The 10,360-nt window shown below is 35.4% G+C and overlaps 1 long non-coding RNA gene across 1 annotated transcript; it reads right to left on the bottom strand.

Annotated features, from left to right (window-relative positions):
* Nucleotides 1-2,192: 2,192 nt before the first annotated feature.
* LOC107571712 (uncharacterized) lies at nt 2,193-8,498 on the bottom strand. Its single transcript, XR_001607228.1, has 3 exons — nt 8,425-8,498; nt 2,921-2,924; nt 2,193-2,203 (listed from the first exon to the last, which is right to left on the bottom strand). It is a non-coding gene; the product is annotated as an uncharacterized lncRNA (long non-coding RNA).
* Between the last annotated feature and the right edge of the window lie 1,862 nt (nt 8,499-10,360).

Genomic DNA, 10,360 nt, shown 5'->3' with positions numbered 1-10,360 from the left:
TTAAAATATAAAAATGAACACTGTCATTATTTGAAATGAAGTTGCATTAAATACCCTTAATATATTGTTCTTTGAGGCCTGGAAAATAAATATTTCAAATAATATGGCCATTTTAATGATGAGGTTGCCTGTTTGTGTTTGATGTGACAACTATAAAATGTATTGATTACAGAAGTAACAGGACGTGTTTGTTTGATTAATCAGTCATATTATTATTATTATCATAATTGGTCATGATCCTACATTATTTTTTTATTTTAGTTTTTGGTTTTATATCATCAGTTAATCAGTTATAATTATGCAGTGGTGAAGTATTAACAGTCTTTAATAATAATAGCTCAATAAATTGCAATGGTATTGTTTCTGTACCAGATATGTAATAATTAGGCTATGCTTATTCTTATTGCAATAAAGAATAATGTGAAAATTACATAGATATGTACATTTTTAAAAATGTAGTTTGCCATAAATACATATGAAAAGTTAAACTCATAATAACCTGTATGTGACCCATGGGCCACAAAACCAGTCTTAAAGGGGTCATATGATGTTGCTAAAAAGAACATTATTTTGTGTATTTGGTGTAATGAAATGTGTTTATGCGGTTTAAGGTTAAAAAAACACATTATTTCCACATAATGTACATTATTGTTTCTCCTCTATGCCCCGCCTTTCTGAAATGCGTAAATTTTTACAAAGCTCATTGGTCTAAAAAAGCGAGGTGTGCTCTGATTGGCCAGCTATCCAGTGCGTTGTGATTGGCCGAATACCTCAAGCGTGTGACGGAAATGTTACGCCCCTTACCATACTGTGATGCCTGCGGCAACCACATGTGACGACCCCGGGCTGGACTCCGCTTCGTCCACAGTGAAAGCCGATCCGGCGATCGACAGCGCGAAGTTGAAGTATTTCCTCAGCGACCAGCACGGATCAGCTCCAGGCATGACGAGGCGGATATCGTCCTTTTTTGGAAGGCCAAGCAAAGTAGTTTCGCTTTCACAACGAAGCACACAGCGCCTTCACGACATGGCGGCGGCTGCAACAATACTACAGCGAGAATAAAAGTTACGCCTTCTTTCTTTGCGTGAACATTTGGGCGGCATTATGCAAATCTTCCCACATCGTGATGTAGACATGTGGGGGCGTGTTAGAACGAGCCGTTTTAGGTAGGCGTGGCTGACTCTTAACTTTTATAAAGAATATCTCTTTGGATTTGAGACTTTAGTCTTTGCAACTTTACAGATCTTTATGCACCAAGAGCTTGTAACACTCCAAAGAGAAAGTAAAAATTGAAATCGCATCATATGACCCCTTTAAGTCGCTGGGGTATATTTGTAGCAATAGCCAAAAATACATTGTATGTGTCAAAATTATCGATTTTTCTTTTATGTCAAAAATCATTAGGATATTAAGTATATCATGTTCCATGAAGATATTTTGTAAATTTCCTACTGTAAATATATCAAAACTTAATTTTTGATTAATAATATGCATGGCTAAGAATTTCATTTGGACAGCTTTAAAGGCGATTTTCTCAGTTTTTTTTTTTTTTTTGCACCCTCAGATTCCAGATTTTCAAATAGTTGTAGCTCGGCCAAATATTTTCCTATCCTAACAAACAATTAATCAATGTAAAGCTTTTTTATTCAGCTTTCAGATGATGTATAAATCGCAATTTAAAAAAATGTACCCTTATGACTGGTTTTGTGGTCCAGGGTCACATTTTTTAACCATCATCATGTATATGATAGAAATCCTTATGACACCACACGTTTTTTTAACTTATGCTTACCTCAAATACAATATAAACAACTTCTTATGGTTCTTTTGACAGAAACTCACATGACTGATTAAGTGATAAACAATATTTACATGGTGAAGGTTTATTCCAGTGCAGGTTGACAGAATGTCACTGAAGGTCATTGTTAAATAGCTTTAACTGTGTTCAATGACCTGCTTTTGACTGCTGGTGAAATGGTAGTTGTCTGTTTATACTGTGAATAACGATGAACTCTAAACAATGGCAGTGTCCATCTGACACCACTCAGCAGGCATGATAGCCTGTGATCTGTGTGTTCAAGTTCTTCATTATCGTCTGATGCTGGATCTCTTAGAACCAGTTTTCGAAGTGTAGTATTTATGTTTTTGTGTTCAATTTCAAATAAGGTTAAATGCAACCTACAAACTGCTACATTTCAATCCACTGCAGTTTTGAAGTGAATTTTACTTTAGCGTTTTACAATAGCCTCATTTTTCACCATTGCCAGAACAGTTTTTCACAGGAGTCCAGTAGATTTTCTCTCAAGTAACACTGCTTTGAGTACACTGTGCACCTCTAGTTAAAAGTGTATTTTGGAACACACTGTAAAATCCTTTTCAGATCAAGTAAATACTGTGCAAAAAAATTCTCAACATGCTCTGGGGAATAAAAAATTGACATGGCTACATAACTGTTTGTTAGTTTATTGTTCAATTTTATTAACAATTATTATTTTTAGGCTGATTTGTAAGAAATAAATCCATCATTATTTAACTTTAAACCATTAATTCTGAGTCTGTAATCCATAACAATGCTTCCTCAGACAAGATGACTTTTTCTCTGGAGGAAACAATATTATGGATAGAGGACTTTTCACTTCAAAAGACATTAACTGGTGGACTGGAGTGGTGTGGATAACCTGTGGATTATTGTGATGTTTTTTTATCAGCTATTTGGACTCTCATTCTGACGGCACCCATTCACTGCAGAGTATCCACTGGTGAGCAAATTATGGAATTATGTAAATTTCTTCAACTCATTTACATCTGGGAAGGCCCGAGGGTGAGTATATTTTCAACTAATTTTAATTTTGGGTGAATCATTCCTTTAAGATTTTTCATGAGTGTTCAAGTGATTTCAATAGTTTAAGACAACAAGCACTTTTCTTCGTTTACATGTATTGTTCATAAAAAATTAGATTTTTTACAAATACATAATAGGTAACTTTTACAATGATGGCAGATTTGATGACAAAACTACAATTTTAAGTTTAGTCAAGAAATTGTACTGTTAGTTCCATTTTTCTCTTGACACAAAATAAACTTTTGACAGTAGTTTGAGAAAACGCCATAAAGTTTGGCATCTGGTTTCATTCCACTCTTTCGGAAATGTATGAATCCAGCAGTTACATCGAATGAGTCATTCCTGTGCTATTAATCATGTGCTGGGCTCAGACAGCTCTGTCTGTAGAGCACAGCACGCCACGTTAAGAGCAGTGCTTGTTTCTTCCTGCCTCTTTAGAAAACAGTTGCCTCTCCTTCTGTTTACAGCGGTGGGGGTAACTCCAGAAAAATCAGCAGCTTATCTGTTATTGCCCATGCTGAAGCTTGCTCCATAAGGGCGGCATTACACGAGATGAGGCCTCTTCGGGGAAGCTTATTGAAGAGCTACACGTCTGTTGAAATCTGGATAGGGCAGTACATTTGAACGACTTCTCATAAGTCTGAGACCAAGATTTTGAGCCCACTCCATCCGCCAAGAGCATAAACTGTGAGAAAATGGTGGTGAGTTAGTCATCGAAGGCTTGGGTTTAGCTAAAAATATTATTTACAAGTTCAAGCTATTATATCAACAGCACGATTGCAAGGTCTGTTAACAAGAAGTTATTATTGAGTGACACAATATTGACAATTGCTAATCTGCTTTTCGCTTCGCCAACCAACAAAATTGGCTAAACAAAGCAACAGCTGTGCTTCAGAGCAATACACAGCACTTTTGAATGATTCAGTTGAGTGAAAGATTCAATAACTCACTCATAAAGACAGTAGGGCTTGACCAGAATATTCAATTATTCGAATTGGGTGGATTGGCATTAGATTTTCAATTTTGAGATTCCAATATTCTTTTTTTTTTTTTCAACACCTGGCATGCCCCGCGAAATGGTTCTCATTCGCGCTTGAATATGAATCTTCCATGAGTGAACGTTATGGAGATAGAATTGTTGCTTAATTCCAAATAAATAGATTATGATCCACAAATAAATAGAATGAGATCCACAAATAAATCTTAAAGTTTCACAAACATGAATTAAATTCACAAATAAATAAAATGAGATTTGCAAATAAAAAACATATTCACAAAGTCTAAAGGTCTAACGAAATCCAGTTTTAAACATCTTTTACTGTACCCATTGTATGGCCCTTATATGACCTATTTGAGCCAATGCAGATGCATGAAGTCATCTCAGGACGAGACCGCCTTGATTGTAAAGCAAAACGTGATTGGCTATACCGAGATCGTGCTACGATTGGTCAGCGAATGTGGCTGTTATCTGATTGGCTTGAGTAGACGGTGGGTGGAGTCCACGTATTTGTGGATTGTCAGCACGTCTTGACGGAAGAAATGTTTCACAATTCGCAAATGCACAGGACGCGATTCACAAATAAATGCCAGGCAAAGTTGTGGTTGTGACATAAATATATATTTGTGAATATGTTTTTTATTTGCAAATCTCATTTTATTTATTTGTGAATTTAATTCATGTTTGTGAAACTTTAAGATTTATTTGTGGATCATAATCTATTTATTTGGAATTAAGCAACAATTCTATCGGTTCTCATTCGCGCTTGAATATGAATCTTCCATGAGTGAACGTTATGGAGATTCACAGATGCGTGCAGCTATCTACAAACGCACAGGACGCGATTCACAAATAAATGCCAGGCAAAGTTGTGGTTGTGACAAATATATATTTGTGAATATGTTTTTTATTTGCAAATCTCATTTTATTTATTTGTGAATTTAATTCATGTTTGTGAAACTTTAAGATTTATTTGTGGATCTCATTCTATTTATTTGTGGATCATAATCTATTTATTTGGAATTAAGCAACAATTCTATCTCCATAGAACGTCATGATTCAGTTCATCTGGAAAAGAAGACAAAAAGACCTCAGCTGTGTAGGAGCACTTTAAATTGAGTGAGGACAAGACAAAGGCAGTGTGCCAAATATGCGATTTGAAACTGGCCTACCACAACAGCACATCAAGTTTGAAAAACCTGTAAGTAGTACACCTATAGTATATTTTTGGTGTAAAAAACAAGCTGCCTTTATCCGCCATGTTAATCAGTAATTTTACACATGATAAAAACGTGCACTTAATTTGCTTGGAAAATACTTGTGAATACGGCAGTCATAAAAAAATCTACAGTAGCCCAGCCATCGTCGTTTTGATTTTTTATAGTAATAAAAATCATTAGTTCAGAAAAAGAAAAGACACTGCAATTAAAAACTGAACGCGGCTGCTCGATGCAGCGTGCCGAACGACAGTCGCATCACAGATCAGATTGAATTTATCCAGTGAGAACAGCGAGTCGAGCTGACTGACAAGAAGAGTAGCGTGAGACAGACAAGACGATGGCGGATGATTTAGTTTCGAAACGAATTGCAAAAGTGCCTGTTTGGCAATATTTTGGATTTTGAAAAGCCGGTTGACTTTTGCTGTTTATCTAAGGTGATTTTGGAAGTTTTTTTTTAAACATTTGTTTCTTATTTAATTGGTTCCACAGTGTTTGCTGATTTTTACTTCATTTAAACTTTGTGTAATTTATTTATTTTATTTGACATCAAGGTGTATGCCATGCCTCCAAGCTTTCTTATTCGTTTCGCTAATAAACGTTCAACGTTTATTTATTTGGTTATATATTATAGGCTACATGTTTACTTATTTCCAGTTTTGTATACCTATTTATACTTTATGCAAGTTATTTGTTATTTTATATTAGGCATAGGCTATCCTATAGCATGGTGTATTTTTAATCGTTTTGTTAATAAAAGTTTTATTTTGATGTTGCACTCAAGCAATTGATGCCGAATTGCCGCTAATTCGAAAGTGAAAGTAAAATGCTCATGACGCTTTTAAATTATTTAAAAGCAAAGGAAAGCGAGGAAAAGAGGGAAAATTCAAACAAACAATTGCTTTACGCCGAATTGCCGCTATTTGAAAGTGAAAGTAAAATGTGCATTCCGCTTTTACAAGCCATTTAAAAGTGAAGGAAAGCGAGGAAAAGAGGGAATGCCCCTGCCCCCACAGTGATACCGGTATTATCCGTGTTGTCACACGTCGATTAACCCCTTGGAAAATTTCCTCACCAGCACAACCCTGTTCTCAACATAATAAAAATGCAAACAGAAAGACAGACACACAGTGATTCCTGCCTTTATTAGAGAGAAGAATGTTCAGCCCCCTCCCTCTGAAGCTTCGAATATTCGGTGTTGATTACTACCGAAGTTTCGAAGCTCATAAAATGGTGTTTGGACCAGCCCTAAAAGACAGTCGCTCGTTTTGTTCCTGAATGAATAAGCACTTTTGAATGATTCAGCTGAGTGAAAGTTTCAATGATGCACTCATACAAACAGTCACTTGTTTTATTCCTGAATGAAGTATGACTTTTGAAAGAATCAGTTGAGTGAAAGATTCAATGACTCACTCGTTTGTTTTATTCCTGTATGAATGTGTTTTGGACGAATCAGCTGAGTGAATGTTTCAAATAACTCATAGACAGTTACACCAGTAGGTGGTGAAAAGTGACAATGTTACCTGCAGAAAGAATCACTGAACAATTCCCACCACTGACAGCCAGACAACCAAAAAATATGCTCAACCACTTAGCTCACAATCACAAAACCATAAAAAAAACTCAGTGTTGAGAGTTCATTAGAAGATAAGTCAATTTAATATTTATTAATGAACACTACATGGCGAAACAGTGTGAAAGAAATATCTGATATCAGCTTAGGTTTGTCTGAATTTTTATTATCTGTGCAGTGTAACTCATATCCTGAAAACACATTAGAGGGGTTTATCCATTTGTGTCTATGACATCTCACATTAGAGTATCAGACCGGTGTTGTCGTCTCCAATCTGTCTTTTACTGAATTCTTGGAGAAGAAAAGAAAAAAAAAAAAAGAAAAAAAAAAGTTATATGAGGTTAGACTGCTTTGAAATGCAAGCATTTTACCATTCATCCTTAATCATTTTAATTACTGATGATCCCAATGCTTTTAAAATGCTTATAAGGAAGACTGGGGCTAGTTGTCTCATGGGGGTGTCATAAGTTTGGTATCTCAGCAACTGTAAGTAAAAACTCAAATGCATGAGATTCTTCATTCTTTTGTATGTAATATGTGCATGTAGCCATTTCAAGCACATTCCCCAGAGCTTGAACCACAAAATGATTTATAACTAATTGGGCAGTGAAGATCAGGACCCTTATTTGCACCAGGTGTTGCATGGAAGAACTTGCCCTCCCTTTGAAAGTCAAATGTTCTACACGGTGTTATTCCACATTAAGATTCTGAGGCTGCGACTGAAAACAAGACACTCTTAATTACACTGCAGCCAACAGTCAAGGGTAATTAACCAATAGGTAAGGTGAAACATTTGTGTCAATTATGCATACGATCTTAAGTTAAAATTTCCAGCAGGTTATGCATATTCCCCAATGCACGAGGATGTGGCTGATATTTACTGAAATACAACAAGTAAGCAGGGTTTCTCAAAATATTCTTATCGAATCGCAGTGGCAAAAGGTCGCAAAGGATGAATCGACCCCCCTGAACAACAACGTCAACAACTTGCCATTATTAGAATGAATAATGAATCCAATTAAGATATTAATCTCATATGTGCTGTACTATGAGTTCATAAAGTGAGTGTTGCTGCATTATTCATCCTGAGTGGAACATCATCTTTCATACCAGCAAGGGGTGATTCCTTCATGCAGAGAGATAATCGTCTTGGTGTTTCCTGAAGAGAATAACAACACAGTTCTATCGCATTCTATCTACATCAGGATTAGGTATAACTTTTTTTTTGCTTATTTGACTTGCACCATAGGCAAACAGTCAGGTCTATCGTTCAGCTACTTTGCAGATAAATTGCTGTGTACTCTAAGGATATGAGAAAGTGTCAGGTAAACATGATTAATATGCATAAATAAATTGAAATTGATATTCAAAGCTTTGCCAGTTTTTACAAATTGAGATCCAAAATCATGTCTCTCATCTTATTAGTCAAGCAGGGTAGCGTGCATGCATTGTATTTCTTTTTTCCTTTAGTAAATAAGAAAACTTAATTTGGCACTATTTGCTATATTGCATGGTTTCAGACAGGGCTTGATTTGAAAGCGATGCAGGAAGATGCAACCCCTCTAATAAAAATTTTTTTAATAAAAATTGAACAAAAGCATCGCACCTCATATATGCCAATCCTGACTGTAACCCCTGTTAGGCGATTTAAGCAGAGGGGTTAACTCACAGAGGAAATAAGCAATAACTCACTAGGGCTTAAATGATTATTGCAGGTACACTAAGTTAATCAGAATCTAATCAGAAGACAAAATATTCGTAAGAGGCAAGGCACACACACACATGATGTTAATACGCTTATTTATATAGGGTAGAATGATTTTTAGGGGAATTGACAGGATATGCGGTTGAATATGTCGATGACACTACATAAAGGCAAAACAAGTAAATAACCCAAAACAAATGCAAACTGAAATAAATGTATCAATCAGCTTTAAAATCTGACTTCCAACCAAGGAAAATAACCAAAATTAATTGAAATTAAAACCTTAAACACAGGAAATTATTTCCTCCAAAATAAATTAAATTGTACTCAAATGTTCTATTGCAGGTTTTATACCCTCTTTCTCTTTTTCTTATATACACAACTCAAATATATACTCAAGATCAGCAAATATAAAGCAATAAACCCAAATGTCAGTACTTATATGGAGTCACACATACAAATTCCCACCGTAAACACTTATTTGTACAAAATAAATCTGTATGAATGCATATCAATGTAGTATCGTAACTCTTAGAATGCACAGTTCAAAAGAAAATGTCAGTCTACATAATAACGAATGATATTCTCCATCCTCAGTTCCTTATAATCAGTGATCCAGTGCTCGAAAAGAAAATATTAGATACTCCAAACCTTCAAGAATCCAGTGAAATATTTTGTTGGAGGCTTAGTGATAGAGATGTCCATGGAGACAAAAAAGATAGATGTTTCTGGTCGATTCACGGTTGGCTCGCCATCTTCACACGGTGCACAACTGAAGTGTTGATATCAGTGCAGTCCACAAACACACATGATGTTAATACGCTTATTTATATAGGGTAGAATGATTTTTAGGGGAATTGACAGGATACGCGGTTGAATATGTCGATGACACTACATAAAGGCAAAACAAGTAAATAACCCAAAACAAATGCAAACTGAATTAAATGTATCAATCAGCTTTAAAATCTGACTTCCAACCAAGGAAAATAACCAAAATTAATTGAAATTAAAACCTTAAACACAGGAAATTATTTCCTCCAAAATAAATTAAATTGTACTCAAATGTTCTATTGCAGGTTTTATACCCTCTTTCTCTTTTTCTTATATACACAACTCAAATATATACTCAAGATCAGCAAATATAAAGCAATAAACCCAAATGTCAGTACTTATATGGAGTCACACATACAAATTCCCACCGTAAACACTTATTTGTACAAAATAAATCTGTATGAATGCATATCAATGTAGTATCGTAACTCTTAGAATGCACAGTTCAAAAGAAAATGTCAGTCTACATAATAACGAATGATATTCTCCATCCTCAGTTCCTTATAATCAGTGATCCAGTGCTCGAAAAGAAAATATTAGATACTCCAAACCTTCAAGAATCCAGTGAAATATTTTGTTGGAGGCTTAGTGATAGAGATGTCCATGGAGACAAAAAAGATAGATGTTTCTGGTCGATTCACGGTTGGCTCGCCATCTTCACACGGTGCACAACTGAAGTGTTGATATCAGTGCAGTCCACAAATTGAAGGATCCACATTCTAGATTTTTAAGATAACAAAACTGGCCTGTGCACACACACAGAATGAAATCCTTAATCAATCCACACTTCACATACATTTCACTCAACATATACACATCTTTACCGCTCTGTACATTATGACAACATGACAACGTATACATTCACTGAACATTTTTCCCTTCCAAACACATCAATACACCACTGAATCACTATATGCATACTAAAATACTAAATGGACATTTTTTAACTCACCGATTCCCTTGTGTATTAATGATATTTCTTGTTTTCTTTTCAGGTTTCCGATGACGCAATGATGGCCAACTGGATTTCAACGCGACGACGGTCACACGGATCAACAGGATCTAAGTAAGTTCTTTCAAACTACTCAACTTATTTATCAACAAAATATCTGCAAAATAACTTAGTTTGTTCTTAGCAGGCGTACTTCAATAAAATCTAATAAATCAAGATTTCACGCAGCTTCTAACTCGCACT

This window comes from Sinocyclocheilus grahami, unplaced genomic scaffold (assembly GCF_001515645.1).
Source record: "Sinocyclocheilus grahami isolate Dianchi unplaced genomic scaffold, SAMN03320097.WGS_v1.1 scaffold1639.1, whole genome shotgun sequence".
NCBI lineage: Eukaryota > Metazoa > Chordata > Actinopteri > Cypriniformes > Cyprinidae > Sinocyclocheilus > Sinocyclocheilus grahami.
Note: the sequence above shows the minus strand (reverse complement) of the source record. Positions and strands in the feature narration are given on the sequence as shown.